The sequence below is a fragment of the Pseudophryne corroboree genome, chromosome 2, assembly GCF_028390025.1.
Source record: "Pseudophryne corroboree isolate aPseCor3 chromosome 2, aPseCor3.hap2, whole genome shotgun sequence".
In the NCBI taxonomy this organism is placed as follows: domain Eukaryota; kingdom Metazoa; phylum Chordata; class Amphibia; order Anura; family Myobatrachidae; genus Pseudophryne; species Pseudophryne corroboree.
The window spans coordinates 631758851-631780498 of NC_086445.1; the positions used below are offsets into that span (position 1 = coordinate 631758851).

Sequence of the window (21648 nt, forward strand, 5' to 3'; positions counted from 1 at the left end):
ATTCCCGCTCTTTTTCATCATGAGAGGAGGGACATTTACCTCAGCTTTCTTCCCCTTAAACATGTGTACCCTTGTGTCAGGGACAGATGAGTCATCAGTGATATGCAAATCATCTTTTATTACAATAATCATATATTGAATACTTTCCTGCCATTTTGGCTGTAACTTTGCATTATCGTAGTCGACACTGGAGTCAGACTCCGTGTCGATATCAGTGTCTATTATTTTGGATAGTGATCATTGAGAGACTCTGAAGGTCTCTGCGACATAGGGACAGACATGGGTAGATTCCCTGTCTGTTCTCTAATCTTTTGTGCAATAATATCACCTTAGCACTTAATTACACATATCCAAACAGGTGTTGGCGTTGTCGACAGAGACACCCCTCACACACACATTTGCTCCGTCTTCTCCTTAGGGGAGCCTTTTACCTCAGACATGTCAACACACACGTACCGACACACCACACACTCAGGGAATGCTCATCTGAAGAGAATTCCCCCTTAAGGCCCTTTGGAGAGACAGAGAGAAAGTATGCCAGCACACACCCCAGCGCCATTAACCCAGGAATAACACAGTAACTTAATGTTAACCCAGTAGCTGCTGTTTATATTGATTTTTGCGCCTAATTATGTGCCCCCCCCCCCTCTCTTTTTACCCTCTTCTACCGTGTATCTGCAGGGGAGAGGCTGGGGAGCTTCCTCTCAGCGGTGCTGTGGAGAAAAAACATGGCGCTGGTGAGTGCTGAGGAAGAAGCCCCGCCCCCTCGACGGCGGGCTTCTGTCCTGCTTAAATATACATTTTCTTGGCGGGGGCTCATACATATATACAGTGCCCAACTGTATATATGCTAAACTTTTGCCAAAGAGGTCCCAATTGCTGCCCAGGGCTTCCCCCCCCCCCCCCCCTGCGCCCTGCACCCTTTATAGAGACCGGAGTATGTGAGGTGTGTGTGGGAGCAATGGCGCACAGCTGCAGTGTTATGCGCTACCTCAGTGAAGACCGGAGTCTTCTGCCGCCGATTTCGAAGTTTTCTTGCTTCTCATGCTCACCCGGCTTCTGTCTTCCGGCTCTGCAAGGGGGACGGCGGCGCGGCTCTGGGATCGGACGACGAGGGTGAGATCCTGTGTACAATCCCTCTGGAGCTAATGGTGTCCAGTAGCCTAAGAAGCAGGACCTATCTTCAGAGAGTAGGGCTGCTTATCTCCCCTCAGTCCCGTGATGCAGGGAGTCTGTTGCCAGCAGAGCTCCCTGAAAATAAAAAACCTAACAAAATACTTTCTTACAGCAAGCTCAGGAGAGCTCACTGAACAGCACCCAGCTCGTCCGGGCACAGATTCAAACTGAGGTCTGGAGGAGGGACATAGAGGGAGGAGCCAGAGCACACCAGAATCTAAATTCTTTCTTAAAGTGCCCATGTCTTCTGCGGAGCCCGTCTATTCCCCATGGTCCTTACGGAGTCCCCAGCATCCACTAGGACGTTAGAGAAATTATATTTTTATGCTTTTTGTTTTTAGCTTTTATTTTAATTTGACACTGGGGCGGAGCCCCCAGATAGACGCACAGATCACACCTTTCAGATACAGCAAACAGACCACCCCGCCTAGACTGGTACAGCAGAGCAGAGCACCCCTTTCAGATACAGTAGACAGAGCAACCTACCTGGACTGATACAGCAGAGCACCCTTTCAGATACAGTAGATGGAGCACCCCTTTCAGATACAGCAGACAGAGCACCCCTGAACTGATACAGCAGACAGAGCACCCCTGAACTGATACAGCAGACAGAGCACCCTTTTCAGATACAGCAGACAGAACATCCCTTTCAGATACAGCATACAAAGCACCCCGTCTGGACTGATACAGCAGATAGAGCACACCTTTCAGATACAGCAGACAGAGCACCCCGTCTGGACTGATACAGCAGATAGAGCACCCCTTTCAGATACAGCAGACAAAGCACCCCGTCTGGACTGATACAGCAGATAGAGCACCCCTTTCAGATACAGCAGACAAAGCACCCCGTCTGGACTGATACAGCAGATAGAGCACCCCTTTCAGATACAGCAGACAGAGCACCCCGTCTGGACTGATACAGCAGATAGAGCACCCCTTTCAGATACAGCAGACAAAGCACCCCGTCTGGACTGATACAGCAGATAGAGCACCCCTTTCAGATACAGCAGACAAAGCACCCCGTCTGGACTGATACAGCAGATAGAGCACCCCTTTCAGATACAGCAGACAGAGCACCCCGTCTGGACTGATACAGCAGATAGAGCACCCCTTTCAGATACAGCAGACAGAGCACCCCGTCTGGACTGATACAGCAGATAGAGCACCCGCCCCATGCCATTTTTTTCAGGTTCCTACTTTATGCCATATGTGTATAATGCTTTCGGATTGTCTGAGCAATAGTATTGCATTTTTTTTTCACTTTGGCACACCCTAATTTAATAACTATGGTCTTAGGACCTTATTCAATTAGGATTTCAAAATTTGCGAATCGCAATCTGGTCGATTATCAAACAACTGCGCATGTGCTGCATTCGAATTGTGCATGCGTGAGTAATAATACTGACAGAAAATGTGTACACATCATGATCGCAATGCAGATGCTATTTGACTAACAGGAAGCCAGCATTTCTGGGCGGACACCTTCCGTTTTCTGGGTGTGTCTGAAAAAACGCAAGCATGCCCATGCGTTTTAAGGCTGGCCTCTGAATTTTGGATGACCTTGCCTGGCGCAGATAGGAAAAATCTTCAATGTTCCAGGAATTGCGTATGGTTTTGCGATCAACCCACATATTGTGATGCATTCGCAGTTATTGCAATGAGTTTTTTTTTGCAATTTCTGGGCGGCAACTGTTTAATCGCAGAAACTGCTACGTAGCAGAATTTGCATGCTTTCATGGATTTGTTCAGCTACCGCATGAGTTTTTACTAAAGTGTAGATAAGCTATATATACATCGCTCTCCCCCCCCCCAGCCCCCCTTTATTTATTACACCCAGTCGAAAAAGTCAATAAGGCAACAAGATATTTTTTTTTACATGATCTCCCCCATGTAAATCCATGCTGTTTGGGATCCTGTAATTTTCTGGATTTCAAAAAATCTACAACTCTAGGGATTACGGTTTGGAATAGGGCAGCTATACTTACCAGAACATCAATAGAAGCCGGAGCCAATTCAGCTGCCGGGACCAGATAGGTGACCACTGGACTACCAGGGACATTAAACATTCTATCATGACGTCATCTCATCCGTGTAGACATGATGAATATCAACATGATCACTGTCAACATTCAAAGCATGTCGACAATGTGACCATGTAGACGGTATCTGGTCAGGGTTAGGCCGCGGCGAAGGGGGGTAGTTAGGTTTAGGCAATATAGGGGAGGTTAGAGTTAATCTGTGGGGGGAAGGGGGTTTAGGGTTAGGCTGCAGGGAGGAATGGTTAGGGTTCGGCACTAAGTGGGGAGGGCTAGGGTTAGGCTGCAGGGGGTGGGTTAGGGACCACTGGGGAGGGTTAGGCTGCGGGGGAAAGGGGGGGTTGGTTAGGGTCAGGCTGTGGGTAGGGACAATTAGGGTTAGGGGGTTAGGGTTAAAATACTCACCTAAAAGGTGTTGGGATTCTGTGCATAGGGATGCCGCTGTTGGTATTCTGACCATCGGCATCCCATGTACTGGGATTCCGATACCATCCCCATATCGATATTGTCATGGCGGCCTATTGCATGTTGACATGAGACCTGTCGACCTAACATACCACGCCTGCGATGAGGACTGGATTTGAAAAACACTGGCTTAAAATGTATGTATAATTTTTGTTCAACACAGGTGTCGGCAATCATAAATTAAGAGAGAAGTCCAGAAGCAGAGCATTGTGTCCCTCCTGGAGAGGGTCATGTTGGGAGGTATGGAAATGTATGCTGCTGCAAAGTCTTAAGTAGAAATTAGCCAAGACTGCACTTCATCTGAATTACATGGGCTTATCAACTGTTTCATAGGATACCAATAGGGCATGCCTCCTTTGCTTGCCGGACTACCAAACAGTACTGTGTGTCTAATTGCCATGAGCAACATCGGATGTTATTTTTGTTCGGTTTATACCTTATATGCTGCAGCACAGTTGGTTGTGGGTTGCAGCTCTGAGGTTATGGGTTCAATTCTCACAATGACCTAATTCAGTATCAGTTGTTAAACTGATAATATCGCAAACGGATGCTTTTCGGCCATTTGCGCATGCGTACAGTTGGCAGCACTGGAAGGATGCGACTGCAATGTTAGTGACATGCGGCAGGCATTCGGAGGCACTGATGCGGCATTGGGGGCAAGTGGTCCAGGAAATGCAGGCATGTCATTGTTGTTTTCAGGGCAGCCCAATGACGTCACCTGTGTTTTTCCTGCGACAGGGGGCTACCACTAATTGCCGATTTCGGTGATGCGATCACTATTGAATTGCGAATCATCGCTGGGCGGGGATTAACATGCTGTGCAGCCCCCAGCATGTCATTGTAAGCAGTAGCAGTTTTGTTTTCTTAACAAAACTGCTACTAAAGCTAAATGAGGGCACATGGCCCTAACTGTGTACAATTTGTATATTCTCCCCATCGCGGTGTGGATTTCCTTCCACAATATAAAAATATAGTAATATTTAGTAGAGATGAGCGCCGGAAATTTTTCGGGTTTTGTGTTTTGGTTTTGGGTTCGGTTCCGCGGCCGTGTTTTGGGTTCGACCGCGTTTTGGCAAAACCTCACCGAATTTTTTTTTGTCGGATTCGGGTGTGTTTTGGATTCGGGTGTTTTTTTCAAAAAACCCTAAAAAACAGCTTAAATCATAGAATTTGGGGGTAATTTTGATCCCAAAGTATTATTAACCTCAAAAAACATAATTTACACTCATTTTCAGCCTATTCTGAACACATCACACCTCACAATATTATTTTTAGTCCTAAAATTTGCACCGAGGTCGCTGTGTGAGTAAGATAAGCGACCCTAGTGGCCGACACAAACACCGGGCCCATCTAGGAGTGGCACTGCAGTGTCACGCAGGATGTCCCTTCCAAAAAACCCTCCCCAAACAGCACATGACGCAAAGAAAAAAAGAGGCGCAATGAGGTAGCTGTGTGAGTAAGATTAGCGACCCTAGTGGCCGACACAAACACCGGGCCCATCTAGGAGTGGCACTGCAGTGTCACGCAGGATGTCCCTTCCAAAAAACCCTCCCCAAACAGCACATGACGCAAAGAAAAAAAGAGGCGCAATGAGGTAGCTGACTGTGTGAGAAAGATAAGCGACCCTAGTGGCCGACACAAACACCGGGCCCATCTAGGAGTGGCACTGCAGTGTCACGCAGGATGTCCCTTCCAAAAAACCCTCCCCAAACAGCACATGACGCAAAGAAAAAAAGAGGCGCAATGAGGTAGCTGACTGTGTGAGAAAGATAAGCGACCCTAGTGGCCGACACAAACACCGGGCCCATCTAGGAGTGGCACTGCAGTGTCACGCAGGATGTCCCTTCCAAAAAACCCTCCCCAAACAGCACATGACGCAAAGAAAAAAAGAGGCGCAATGAGGTAGCTGACTGTGTGAGAAAGATAAGCGACCCTAGTGGCCGACACAAACACCGGGCCCATCTAGGAGTGGCACTGCAGTGTCACGCAGGATGTCCCTTCCAAAAAACCCTCCCCAAACAGCACATGACGCAAAGAAAAAAAGAGGCGCAATGAGGTAGCTGTGTGAGAAAGATAAGCGACCCTAGTGGCCGACACAAACACCGGGCCCATCTAGGAGTGGCACTGCAGTGTCACGCAGGATGTCCCTTCCAAAAAACCCTCCCCAAACAGCACATGACGCAAAGAAAAAAAGAGGCGCAATGAGGTAGCTGTGTGAGTAAGATTAGCGACCCTAGTGGCCGACACAAACACCGGGCCCATCTAGGAGTGGCACTGCAGTGTCACGCAGGATGGCCCTTCCAAAAAACCCTCCCCAAACAGCACATGACGCAAAGAAAAAAAGAGGCGCAATGAGGTAGCTGACTGTGTGAGTAAGATTAGCGACCCTAGTGGCCGACACAAACACCGGGCCCATTTAGGAGTGGCACTGCAGTGTCACGCAGGATGTCCCTTCCAAAAAACCCTCCCCAATCAGCACATGATGCAAAGAAAAAGAAAAGAAAAAAGAGGTGCAAGATGGAATTATCCTTGGGCCCTCCCACCCACCCTTATGTTGTATAAACAAAACAGGACATGCACACTTTAACCAACCCATCATTTCAGTGACAGGGTCTGCCACACGACTGTGACTGATATGACGGGTTGGTTTGGACCCCCCCCAAAAAAGAAGCAATTAATCTCTCCTTGCACAAACTGGCTCTACAGAGGCAAGATGTCCACCTCATCTTCACCCTCCGATATATCACCGTGTACATCCCCCTCCTCACAGATTATCAATTCGTCCCCACTGGAATCCACCATCTCAGCTCCCTGTGTACTTTGTGGAGGCAATTGCTGCTGGTCAATGTCTCCGCGGAGGAATTGATTATAATTCATTTTAATGAACATCATCTTCTCCACATTTTCTGGATGTAACCTCGTACGCCGATTGCTGACAAGGTGAGCGGCGGCACTAAACACTCTTTCGGAGTACACACTTGTGGGAGGGCAACTTAGGTAGAATAAAGCCAGTTTGTGCAAGGGCCTCCAAATTGCCTCTTTTTCCTGCCAGTATAAGTACGGACTGTGTGACGTGCCTACTTGGATGCGGTCACTCATATAATCCTCCACCATTCTATCAATGTTGAGAGAATCATATGCAGTGACAGTAGACGACATGTCCGTAATCGTTGTCAGGTCCTTCAGTCCGGACCAGATGTCAGCATCAGCAGTCGCTCCAGACTGCCCTGCATCACCGCCAGCGGGTGGGCTCGGAATTCTGAGCCTTTTCCTCGCACCCCCAGTTGCGGGAGAATGTGAAGGAGGAGATGTTGACAGGTCGCGTTCCGCTTGACTTGACAATTTTGTCACCAGCAGGTCTTTCAACCCCAGCAGACCTGTGTCTGCCGGAAAGAGAGATCCAAGGTAGGCTTTAAATCTAGGATCGAGCACGGTGGCCAAAATGTAGTGCTCTGATTTCAACAGATTGACCACCCGTGAATCCTTGTTAAGCGAATTAAGGGCTGCATCCACAAGTCCCACATGCCTAGCGGAATCGCTCCGTGTTAGCTCCTTCTTCAATGCCTCCAGCTTCTTCTGCAAAAGCCTGATGAGGGGAATGACCTGACTCAGGCTGGCAGTGTCTGAACTGACTTCACGTGTGGCAAGTTCAAAGGGCATCAGAACCTTGCACAACGTTGAAATCATTCTCCACTGCACTTGAGACAGGTGCATTCCATCTCCTATATCGTGCTCAATTGTATAGGCTTGAATGGCCTTTTGCTGCTCCTCCAACCTCTGAAGCATATAGAGGGTTGAATTCCACCTCGTTACCACTTCTTGCTTCAGATGATGGCAGGGCAGGTTCAGTAGTTTTTGGTGGTGCTCCAGTCTTCTGTACGTGGTGCCTGTACGCCGAAAGTGTCCCGCAATTTTTCTGGCCACCGACAGCATCTCTTGCACGCCCCTGTCGTTTTTTAAAAAATTCTGCACCACCAAATTCAAGGTATGTGCAAAACATGGGACGTGCTGGAATTTGCCCATATTTAATGCACACACAATATTGCTGGCGTTGTCCGATGCCACAAATCCACAGGAGAGTCCAATTGGGGTAAGCCATTCCGCGATGATCTTCCTCAGTTGCCGTAAGAGGTTTTCAGCTGTGTGCGTATTCTGGAAAGCGGTGATACAAAGCGTAGCCTGCCTAGGAAAGAGTTGGCGTTTGCGAGATGCTGCTACTGGTGCCGCCGCTGCTGTTCTTGCGGCGGGAGTCCATACATCTACCCAGTGGGCTGTCACAGTCATATAGTCCTGACCCTGCCCTGCTCCACTTGTCCACATGTCCGTGGTTAAGTGGACATTGGGTACAACTGCATTTTTTAGGACACTGGTGAGTCTTTTTCTGACGTCCGTGTACATTCTCGGTATCGCCTGCCTAGAGAAGTGGAACCTAGATGGTATTTGGTAACGGGGGCACACTGCCTCAATAAATTGTCTAGTTCCCTGTGAACTAACGGCGGATACCGGACGCACGTCTAACACCAACATAGTTGTCAAGGACTCAGTTATCCGCTTTGCAGTAGGATGACTGCTGTGATATTTCATCTTCCTCGCAAAGGACTGTTGAACAGTCAATTGCTTACTGGAAGTAGTACAAGTGGGCTTACGACTTCCCCTCTGGGATGACCATCGACTCCCAGCGGCAACAACAGCAGCGCCAGCAGCAGTAGGCGTTACACGCAAGGATGCATCGGAGGAATCCCAGGCAGGAGAGGACTCGTCAGACTTGCCAGTGACATGGCCTGCAGGACTATTGGCATTCCTGGGGAAGGAGGAAATTGACACTGAGGGAGTTGGTGGGGTGGTTTGCGTGAGCTTGGTTACAAGAGGAAGGGATTTACTGGTCAGTGGACTGCTTCCGCTGTCACCCAAAGTTTTTGAACTTGTCACTGACTTATTATGAATGCGCTGCAGGTGACGTATAAGGGAGGATGTTCCGAGGTGGTTAACGTCCTTACCCCTACTTATTACAGCTTGACAAAGGGAACACACGGCTTGACACCTGTTGTCCGCATTTCTGGTGAAATACCTCCACACCGAAGAGCTGATTTTTTTGGTATTTTCACCTGGCATGTCAACGGCCATATTCCTCCCACGGACAACAGGTGTCTCCCCGGGTGCCTGACTTAAACAAACCACCTCACCATCAGAATCCTCCTGGTCAATTTCCTCCCCAGCGCCAGCAACACCCATATCCTCCTCATCCTGGTGTACTTCAACACTGACATCTTCAATCTGACTATCAGGAACTGGACTGCGGGTGCTCCTTCCAGCACTTGCAGGGGGCATGCAAATAGTGGAAGGCGCATGCTCTTCACGTCCAGTGTTGGGAAGGTCAGGCATCGCAAACGACACAATTGGACTCTCCTTGTGGATTTGGGATTTCAAAGAACGCACAGTTCTTTGCGGTGCTTTTGCCAGCTTGAGTCTTTTCAGTTTTCTAGCGAGAGGCTGAGTGCTTCCATCCTCATGTGAAGCTGAACCACTAGCCATGAACATAGGCCAGGGCCTCAGCCGTTCCTTGCCACTCCGTGTGGTAAATGGCATATTGGCAAGTTTACGCTTCTCCTCCGACAATTTTATTTTAGGTTTTGGAGTCCTTTTTTTTCTGATATTTGGTGTTTTGGATTTGACATGCTCTGTACTATGACATTGGGCATCGGCCTTGGCAGACGACGTTGCTGGCATTTCATCGTCTCGGCCATGACTAGTGGCAGCAGCTTCAGCACGAGGTGGAAGTGGATCTTGATCTTTCCCTAATTTTGGAACCTCAACTTTTTTGTTCTCCATATTTTATAGGCAGAACTAAAAGGCACCTCAGGTAAACAATGGAGATGGATGGATTGGATACTAGTATACAATTATGGACGGACTGCCACGGTTAGGTGGTATAAAAAAACCACGGTTAGGTGGTATATATTATAATAATAATACAATTATGGATGGACGGACTGCCTGCCGACTGCCGACACAGAGGTAGCCACAGCCGTGAACTACCGCACTGTACACTGGTTGATAAAGAGATAGTAGTATACTCGTAACAACTAGTATGACACTATGACGACGGTATAAAGAATGAAAAAAAAACCACGGTTAGGTGGTATATATTATAATAATAATACAATTATGGATGGACGGACTGCCTGCCGACTGCCGACACAGAGGTAGCCACAGCCGTGAACTACCGCACTGTACACTGGTTGATAAAGAGATAGTAGTATACTCGTAACAACTAGTATGACACTATGACGACGGTATAAAGAAAGAAAAAAAAATACCACAGTTAGGTGGTATATATTATAATAATAATACAATTATGGATGGACGGACTGCCTGCCGACTGCCGACACAGAGGTAGCCACAGCCGTGAACTACCGCACTGTACACTGGTTGATAAAGAGATAGTAGTATACTCGTAACAACTAGTATGACACTATGACGACGGTATAAAGAATGAAAAAAAAACCACGGTTAGGTGGTATATATTATAATAATAATACAATTATGGATGGACGGACTGCCTGCCGACTGCCGACACAGAGGTAGCCACAGCCGTGAACTACCGCACTGTACACTGGTTGATAAAGAGATAGTAGTATACTCGTAACAACTAGTATGACACTATGACGACGGTATAAAGAAAGAAAAAAAAATACCACAGTTAGGTGGTATATATTATAATAATAATACAATTATGGATGGACGGACTGCCTGCCGACTGCCGACACAGAGGTAGCCACAGCCGTGAACTACCGCACTGTACACTGGTTGATAAAGAGATAGTAGTATACTCGTAACAACTAGTATGACACTATGACGACGGTATAAAGAATGAAAAAAAAACCACGGTTAGGTGGTATATATTATAATAATAATACAATTATGGATGGACGGACTGCCTGCCGACTGCCGACACAGAGGTAGCCACAGCCGTGAACTACCGCACTGTACACTGGTTGATAAAGAGATAGTAGTATACTCGTAACAACTAGTATGACACTATGACGACGGTATAAAGAAAGAAAAAAAAATACCACAGTTAGGTGGTATATATTATAATAATAATACAATTATGGATGGACTGCCTGCCGACTGCCGACACAGAGGTAGCCACAGCCGTGAACTACCGCACTGTACACTGGTTGATAAAGAGATAGTAGTATACTCGTAACAACTAGTATGACACTATGACGACGGTATAAAGAATGAAAAAAAAACCACGGTTAGGTGGTATATATTATAATAATAATACAATTATGGATGGACGGACTGCCTGCCGACTGCCGACACAGAGGTAGCCACAGCCGTGAACTACCGCACTGTACACTGGTTGATAAAGAGATAGTAGTATACTCGTAACAACTAGTATGACACTATGACGACGGTATAAAGAATGAAAAAAAAACCACGGTTAGGTGGTATATATTATAATAATAATACAATTATGGATGGACGGACTGCCTGCCGACTGCCGACACAGAGGTAGCCACAGCCGTGAACTACCGCACTGTACACTGGTTGATAAAGAGATAGTAGTATACTCGTAACAACTAGTATGACACTATGACGACGGTATAAAGAATGAAAAAAAAACCACGGTTAGGTGGTATATATTATAATAATAATACAATTATGGATGGACGGACTGCCTGCCGACTGCCGACACAGAGGTAGCCACAGCCGTGAACTACCGCACTGTACACTGGTTGATAAAGAGATAGTAGTATACTCGTAACAACTAGTATGACACTATGACGACGGTATAAAGAAAGAAAAAAAAATACCACAGTTAGGTGGTATATATTATAATAATAATACAATTATGGATGGACGGACTGCCTGCCGACTGCCGACACAGAGGTAGCCACAGCCGTGAACTACCGCACTGTACACTGGTTGATAAAGAGATAGTAGTATACTCGTAACAACTAGTATGACACTATGACGACGGTATAAAGAATGAAAAAAAAAACCACGGTTAGGTGGTATATATTATAATAATAATACAATTATGGATGGACGGACTGCCTGCCGACTGCCGACACAGAGGTAGCCACAGCCGTGAACTACCGCACTGTACACTGGTTGATAAAGAGATAGTAGTATACTCGTAACAACTAGTATGACACTATGACGACGGTATAAAGAATGAAAAAAAAACCACGGTTAGGTGGTATATATTATAATAATAATACAATTATGGATGGACGGACTGCCTGCCGACTGCCGACACAGAGGTAGCCACAGCCGTGAACTACCGCACTGTACACTGGTTGATAAAGAGATAGTAGTATACTCGTAACAACTAGTATGACACTATGACGACGGTATAAAGAATGAAAAAAAAACCACGGTTAGGTGGTATATATTATAATAATAATACAATTATGGATGGACGGACTGCCTGCCGACTGCCGACACAGAGGTAGCCACAGCCGTGAACTACCGCACTGTACACTGGTTGATAAAGAGATAGTAGTATACTCGTAACAACTAGTATGACACTATGACGACGGTATAAAGAAAGAAAAAAAAATACCACAGTTAGGTGGTATATATTATAATAATAATACAATTATGGATGGACGGACTGCCTGCCGACTGCCGACACAGAGGTAGCCACAGCCGTGAACTACCGCACTGTACACTGGTTGATAAAGAGATAGTAGTATACTCGTAACAACTAGTATGACACTATGACGACGGTATAAAGAATGAAAAAAAAACCACGGTTAGGTGGTATATATTATAATAATAATACAATTATGGATGGACGGACTGCCTGCCGACTGCCGACACAGAGGTAGCCACAGCCGTGAACTACCGCACTGTACACTGGTTGATAAAGAGATAGTAGTATACTCGTAACAACTAGTATGACACTATGACGACGGTATAAAGAATGAAAAAAAAACCACGGTTAGGTGGTATATATTATAATAATAATACAATTATGGATGGACGGACTGCCTGCCGACTGCCGACACAGAGGTAGCCACAGCCGTGAACTACCGCACTGTACACTGGTTGATAAAGAGATAGTAGTATACTCGTAACAACTAGTATGACACTATGACGGTATAAAGAATGAAAAAAAAACCACGGTTAGGTGGTATATATTATAATAATAATACAATTATGGATGGACGGACTGCCTGCCGACTGCCGACACAGAGGTAGCCACAGCCGTGAACTACCGCACTGTACACTGGTTGATAAAGAGATAGTAGTATACTCGTAACAACTAGTATGACACTATGACGACGGTATAAAGAAAGAAAAAAAAATACCACGGTTAGGTGGTATATATTGTAATACAATTATGGATGGACGGACTGCCTGCCGAGTTCCGACTGCCGACACAGAGGTAGCCACAGCCGTGAACTACCGCACTGTACTGTGTCTGCTGCTAATATAGACTGGTTGATAAAGAGATAGTATACAATACATACAACAATATACTACTATACTGGTGGTCAGGCACTGGTCACCACTAGTCACACTGGCAGTGGCACTCCTGCAGCAAAAGTGTGCACTGTTTAATTTTAAATTAATATAATATTATGTACTCCTGGGGGCTCCTGCTATAACAACCTGCAGTGCTCCCCAGTCTCCCCCACAATTATTATAAGCTTTGCCTTTTATACATTGATGTGCAGCACACTGGGCTGAGCTGAGTGCACACAGACTGAGTCACACTGTGTGACTGGCTGCTGCTGTGTATCGTTTTTTTTCAGGCAGAGAACGGATATAGCAGAGAACGGATATATTATATTAAAATAAATAAAAGTTAACTAACAACAACTGCACTGGTCACTGTGGTAAACTCTGTCTGACTCTGCACAATCTCTCTCTCTCTTCTAATCTAATTTCTAATGGAGAGGACGCCAGCCACGTCCTCTCCCTATCAATCTCAATGCACGTGTGAAAATGGCGGCGACGCGCGGCTCCTTATATAGAATCCGAGTCTCGCGAGAATCCGACAGCGTCATGATGACGTTCGGGCGCGCTCGGGTTAACCGAGCAAGGCGGGAGGATCCGAGTCTGCTCGGACCCGTGAAAAAAACATGAAGTTCGTGCGGGTTCGGTTTCAGAGAAACCGAACCCGCTCATCTCTAATATTTAGTATAACTAACTAATAGGGTTATTGGCTCCCAAGAAAAAAACAGTTAACCTAGTGTGTATGTGCGTGCACATGTGGCAGGCAATATAGATTGTAAGCTCATCTGGGGCAGCAACTGATGTGAATGGCCAAATATTGTCTGTAACCTTTTTCATAGGCTAGGAAGTTAGTATGACTTGGACCTGAGAGAAAACCGAACCATCAAGTCTTTTAACTCCTTTTCCTCTGACTCGCTGTTTGCATACTTACTGTACCTCTGACTATGGGCGCACCACCAGGTGGACACATCAAGGAATTAATCCTTTCCCCATCACACTGTCCAAATGTTGGTTTTCAATTTATCTTGCTTCTGAAATTATTTGACTAGTACGGAATAACAGCGCTTTTCCCTTACAACTCCTGTAAATACAAAGGGAGAAAAATAAAGCTCTTGTGTGGGCGCACTCTTAATTCGATCTAGGAGAATTCCTAGGATATATAAGTAATAGTGTTAAAACATCTATTTATTGTTCAAAGTTAACAATTAATATAGTTACCCACATATACAGGTTGAGTATCCCATATCCAAATATCCCAAATACGGAATATTCAGAAATACGGACTTTTTGAGTGAGAGTGAGATAATGAAACTTTAGTTTTTTTTCGAAGGCTCAATGTACACAAACTTTGTTTAATACACACAGTTATTAAAAATATTGTATTAAATGACCTTCAGGCTGTGTGTTTAAGGTGTATATGAAACATAAATGAATTGTGTGAATGTCCACACCCTTTGTTTAATGCACAAAGTTATCAAAAATATTGGCTAAAATGACCTTCAGGCTGTGTGTATAAGGTGTATACAAAAAAAATAAATGCATTCTGTGCTTAGATTTAGGTCCCATCGCCATGATATATCATTATGGTATGCAATTATTCCAAAATACGGAAAAATCCGATATCCAAAATACCTCTGGTCCCAAGCATTTTGGATAAGAGATACTCAACCTGTATGATCCAACCGTGACTGAGAAAGAAAATTGTTATGAAAAATGTTAAAATGTTCTGGTCTGTTAATCACAGGGATTGATTAGAAGGGTGGGAGACACTTGATTGTCTGACACCTGTTTCTCCTGACCAGTACAGAAATTCTGTATTAATGGGACCAAGAGGAAGTCAGGGTAATCTTTTGTGTATTTATAAGACCCGTGGTCCAGGAAGTGAACAAGCCCTAACGGGTGAAACGCGTTTTCCACAGGACCACCACAGGGGACCTTCTCACGGAGTCTTTTGCTGGCAGCAGTCTCTCCTATAAACGTGACACTCTGGATCATCTCTATCTAACCGCACAATGGACTGTATCGTAAGCCTGCACCCGCAGGGTGAATGTATCTAAGCGACAGTATAGTACAATACTTACACATACTTACACATACTTACCTTTTAATGCATAATTATTGTGTGATACATCGTCTCTAAATTACTTGTATTATTGCAGGGTATAGTTACAAATTCTGTGTGCCAATATACTGTATATAGCCTTGGGCAAAATACTTGTAATATACGTGCAGAGATTATCACAAACGAATTTAGACATCCTATAAAGGGATAACATTCTCATTTTCATTTCTGCTAGTGTCTATCAGCTTTTGGCATATACCTAATATCCACACATAGCTTGTCAGAGAATTATTGTTCCTGTGTCCGGGTTGTGCTTTCTTTCTAATCCTAAGTGACGGTTATACTTAGTGTCTCCGTATATGATCACGTATGATCTACATATTATTTAGGATTGGCCTAATGGTTTAAAACAATTATATAATCCTTGGTATAATTTTTTTCTGACTTTTACTTTTTTTCCGTGGACTCTCATTCACGATTCAGGGCACACGGCACCCATTGAGTGGTGTCCGCTGGGCCGTGTCTAACGTGGAAAGTATATCCACATGTTATACTTCTCTTTTCTGGCATAACTTTGTTTCTTCAAAATTCCTATATAGGTGTACTCTCATTGGTACACAAATCACATATTCCTCTCTACTACCATACCACGCTGCAAATGCCCAATCTCGTCCGATCTTGGAAGCCAAACAGCGTTGGGCTGGGTTAGTATCAGGGGAGGAGACCTCCTGTGAATACCCGGTGTTGTAGAGTATGAATTATTTTTCTCTATGAGAAAAGTGATACCAACAGCAGCATCACCATTTTTTCTTCCTTCATATCTTCCGTCTGTTGACTATCAATTCAGTACCAGGCCATGAAGATAATAATTAATTAATTATTCAATTGTTTATTATTTCATACGTGTCTTTAGGAACAGACGTTTAACTAGCAAAGTGTATAGTATTCACCCAGTAAATGGTCTCTTATAAATACACAATAGATTACCCTGACTTCCTCTTGGTCCCATTAATACAGAATTTCTGTACTGGTCAGGAGAAACAGGTGTCAGACAATCAAGTGTCTCCCACCCTTCTAATCACTCCCTGTGATTAACAGACCAGAACATTTGAACATTTTTCATAACAATTTTCTTTCTCAGTCACGGTTGGATCATATATGTGGGTAACTATATTAATTTGTAACTTTGAACAATAAATAGATGTTTTAACACTATTCCTTATATATCTTAGGAATTCTCCTAGATCGAATTAAGAGTGCGCCCACACAAGAACTTTCTTTTTCTCCCTTTGCAAGTACTAGTACTTCCTAGCTCTGGGCGCACCACCAAAAAGGACTATAATTTAAAGAGTTAATAAAATTCTCTCTCTAGAAATTATAAATCGTCCATCTTTGGTTTTTCACTTATTACCTATACTTTGACCTGTCCCCTTTTTGTCACAACTCCTGTAAATACCCAGGACCCATTTGGCCTCAACAGACTATTTTAGATGGACACATTCAGTTTACTAAATTTTAAACCCAACCTAAAAGGTGTAAACAGTGAGGCTGGCGGAGGTGAGGTGTCAGACGGCACAATAGGTAGGCCCTGTTGATATAAATAAGTAGAACAATGTTGGACTTCACACAGGATAACTGTTCATTGGTTGTGGTTCCCTTCATATACCTATAATTATTATTATTATTATTATTATTATTATTATTATTATTATTGTTATCCTTTATGTGACGTCACATGGGGTCCACAGTGCTTTACAAAATATATAAACAAACAGTACAGGAAAAAAAAGTGATGTAAAACTGCAGGACATGGAGAATGTTTATATACATTGCAGCTTTTAGCAGTCATAATACTCAAATAAGCAGCAAGTTGGCAGAACTCAAGGGGTAGGTGCTTTTGAAGGTAGTGAAGAGGAGACATTGGTATAAATGAGGGAAGGAAAAGTGATTCAAGTTCAGAAAATGGGACCCCCTGGATTAGCATAACTAAACTACTTCTTCAGAACATTAAAAAGTGTACCCTTGCTGGTTCATTATGTTCGCCATGCTTCGGGCACAATGGCTACCTCCACTTTGCGCGCCACAGGTTACTATTTCCATTAGATTTCCACATGGATAGTGAAACTGACAGCACCTTATGTTATGAAGTTGAGCAGAGAAGCACATGAGGGAAGAGGGCCCTGCTCGTTAGAGGTTACAGTCTAAAAGGAGTGGTTTGCTGACAGAGGTGACATAGAGGAGAGAGACAGTGAGCAATCCACCCATCTTGAAATTACCTTTTGTCAGCAAGATAATCTTCCATTCCATAAGCCTGGAATGGTTTTCTGAGCTAAGTGAATATAGTAAACTACAGTACCCCATTTCTGAAAGGAAATGGTAGGAGATAAATGCAGAAATATATCGTTTGTGTAAAAACATTACCAATTGATAGACTGATAAGATTAGGACAAGTGTGTACCCAGCTCTAGAGCGCAGGAGGGAGCAGAGTGGGCATTTCATGGGTGGATGGAGTTTGAGTGGGGGATGGAGGATGAGGAGGAGAGGGAGCTTGAGAGAGGTTGGAAGTTTGAGAGGGAGAGCAAGGTTAAGGGTGGGTGGAAGTTTGAGGAGGAGAGGGAAGTTGAGAGTGGGCGGAAGTTTGAGGGGCAGGGAGGCTCAGAGGGGGTTGAAGATTGAGGGGTGGAGGGAGGTTCAGAGGTAGTAGAAGTTTGAGGGGTAGAGGGAGGTTGAGAGGGGTGGAAGTTTGTGGGATAGAGGGAGGTCAAGAGGTGGTGGAAGATTTAGGGGGGAGGGAGTTTGATGGGGGGGATGGGTCTTGGGGGGGTGCTGGGCTTTGATGAGGGGAGGGACTGCTCTGCTGCTGCCTCTCACTCCTTTGTGCGCACCCTACACAGGAACACAGTTGTATGTTAGTTTTTATACATTTAAATTTAATTTATAAAATACACATTAGCTACTTGAGAATGCACAATTAGAAATTTGCTTTTGTTGGTTTTTTACCATTGTGAAATCATTATAATTAATGTTAATAGAAAAATCCAATAGTACAACAAAAACATAGTTTAAATGTGTAATCAAAATCTAACATGTTCGCATGTCATATCCATTGTTTGAAAATTAGTAAACATACAACCCACACATATACTGTATACATGCATACAAACATTTATGCCTACCTAAATACATTATCACTATCAACAGCCTAAACAACATACACACACTTATTGTTGCAAATATTACTATTCATTTAACTGTAAACAAACACACTTATGCGCACACAAATGCTACAGTATGCATTACTCATGATCCAGTATTTGCTGGTGCAGCTGCACCAGCAAACGCGGCTGACGACGGCAGAGGTCAGACCACCGCCGCTCCCACTGTACAATGGTCCGCCGGGTGCGGACCCTCACACGCAGCTTTCTGCGGACATCTGCGTAGGCCGCACGCTAACAGGCGTTTGAGACGTAAGGGCCCGTGCGACCTATGCCTCTATCCATTATATCTGTGAGAAGCCACAGCTCCCTGATACTGAAAGCAGCAGCTCCCATGGTGCTAATGGTGTAATAATCATAAATGCAAATATTTATACTATCTGGATGCTGTTGATTGGTCGACAGGTGTGATGCTCATAAATACAAATAAGCTTTTTTGCTATTAATGCACATTAACGGTGTGATTCGTGTTTGCAGTTGCAAACGCAATTGTGATTGTATGCTACTGTAAGTGGTTAAATCGCAAAATACTTATCAAACATGTCTGTTCCTCACTCAACTAAACATTTCAGGATTGTTGTGTTTGATTATATGTGTTTGAAAAAATAGATTTAAAAAATTAGACTAGGTAAAAATCACTTAGGACACATAAATGCTTGACAAACAAACTACACATATGCAGCATCATATTTTGTGAATTCATAGTAATTGTAATTGGTTACAAAACACATAGCTTCACTGATCTTTGAAAAAACATCTATGTTGGCTACAAAACACTACTTGTACAATAATGGTGTTCATTAACTCATGCCATGCTTAATTTGAAACATTAAATTGTTTAAATATGTTTTAGGTACGGGCGTGGCCACGGCAGCACAGGAGTAGGAAGAAGATCCCGGGAGCTCCCTGGATATAATATCCTTATTTAATATCCTGATACCCTCTGGTGTGCTAAACCACCCTGTTTCCCTTCCCTGCGCTGCAGGGCACCAGCAGGCGACTTCCCCGCTCCCCCTGAGGTCTGTACGGCTGCGGTGGCACACTTCCGGACCCGCGGCCTATATCTTCTCCGGATCCCCGGCCTAAATTTTGGCGACTCTCGGCCGCGCCGTGCCCGGAGCCTTGGAGGCGGCCCGCTGTCACCGCTGGACACCGCGGAGAGGTGTGAGGACGGCGGCTGGTTCCCCTCTCAAGTGTGGGCTGCAATCTGTGGCCCCGAGCACCGGCTGCACACTCCCGGACCCGCGGCCTATATCCTCTCCAGATCCCCGGCCTAAATTTTGGTGTCTCCCGGCCGCGCCGTGCCCGGAGCCTTGTAGGCGGCCCGCTGACACCGCTGGACGCCGCGGAGAGCTGTGAAGACGGCGGCTGATCCCCCTCTTGATTGTGGGCTGCAATCTGTGGCCCCGAGCACCGGAGCACACCCAGCAGCTCCTGGAAGGGGTAGGAGGGCATTGTATGTGACGGCCATTTTGTGAACAGCTGCATAGACGGCCCCATTGCTTTGGACTGCTGCTCCAGGACATAGAGGGGATACTATTATTCTCATTTAAAGGCTGCCTGGTCTGAAACTGGTGAGTGACTTTTACCTCCTGGGATTAATGTATACACTGCCTGCATCTGCTATCTCATTTTACATACTGAAAGACTGCATCGCTCCTGATGTCCCCTATACTCTGAGACGCAGCCAATACCTTCTTTTATATCTGCCTACCACTCAGACGACCAGCTGTGGATATATCTCTGCTTGCTACCACCCTAAAAATTTATTACTGCTGTCTCCTTCTATATTTCTGACCTAAGAATATACCGGAGTGTTTATTACTACCTATTGCCCACCATGGTTCGCGACGGCCAGCGCACGGCGGCGGCGAAGCTGGAGAAATTTGCCAGACAACCTAATCCACCTAACATGCGGGCCTCGCAGGCCGCAGCACAGGGGACCTCTCCGTCCCACTCCTACTCCCCATCTGCTACAGCTGCTGAATCCCCTAACACACCCACAGCTCCATCCCTTCAACAAGTGCTGGAGGCAATAGCGGGGTCGGAGCAGCGTCTTTCAGATAAGATGGAGAAAGTGCAGTGTGATCTCTCGCTGCTTCGGCAGGACGTCCAGCGCATACGAGAGAGAGTGGGAGAGGCAGAAACCCGTGTCTCGAATCTGGAGGATATGTGCGGTCCTATGAAACAATCCATCTCCACGGTAACTCAACAAGTAACATCCCTTCAATCCAAGTTACTAGACATGGAGGGTAGGCTGCGTAGAAATAACGTGCGTTTTGTGGGTCTGCCGGAGAAGGAGGAAGGATCCCAACCTGAGGTCTTCCTAGAGTCGTGGCTTAAGGAACTGTACGGCGCTGAATCCTTCACGGCACAGTTTACGGTGGAGCGTGCACATCGGATACCATCTCGTCCTCTACCTCCTGGCGCTCCTCCGCGCACCTTCATCGCCAAATTTCTGCATTATAGGGATCGGGACTCGGTCCTCCGGTTGGGACGCACAAAAGGCCCCCTTGTCAGGAATGGAGTTACCGTGTCTGCTTTTCCTGATTTTGCTGCGGACGTCCAGAAGGATCGAGCCCAGTTTATGCCAATTAAGAGACGCCTCAGAGACCTGAACCTCTCCTACTCTATGCTATTTCCCTCCCGGCTCCGGGTAGTAGCGGACGGGTAAACCAAATTCTTCAATTCCCCCAGAGAGGCGGCCCAATGGCTGGACAGACATGCACCAGGAGCGCACCAGCTAGCCTCGGACTGAGGCCCTGCACAATCTAACCTTTGGGTGGGATCACCGGAGGCCTTTACCCATTTTCCAGGGAGCCCCCCCTTGGCGTTGGTGGCTCAGGATTGTTATTACCCTTGCTCGCTTGTTCTGGTTGAGGGCTTTGCCTGAAATTAGTTTTTGAGAGTTGGGTTCGATTGTTTGGGATTTAAGTATGCCGAAGTTAGGGGTGGTATACGGGGAGGGAGGGGGAGGTCAACGAACAGCTGGTTGCTGTTCCCTCTGCAAGTTTTTTTTTTTTTCTATAGTTTGTTATTTTTCTCATGCCTCAATTTGTTATTGAGTATGTTTTTTTTCTTGTGGGAAGTATGTTTGATGCATTGGATACTGTTGTTTAAGTTTCAGGGATTGAGTAATATAGCACTGTTCTTGCCCATACTAGAATTTTCCAGGAATATTCCCTGGGTTGTTCCTCTAGGTTATTACATGGCA

The 21648-nt window shown here is 45.3% G+C and overlaps 1 pseudogene; it reads left to right on the top strand.

Annotated features, from left to right (window-relative positions):
- Positions 1-15853: 15853 nt before the first annotated feature.
- LOC135053946 (5S ribosomal RNA) lies at positions 15854-15972 on the top strand (annotated as a pseudogene).
- The last annotated feature ends 5676 nt before the right edge of the window (positions 15973-21648 follow it).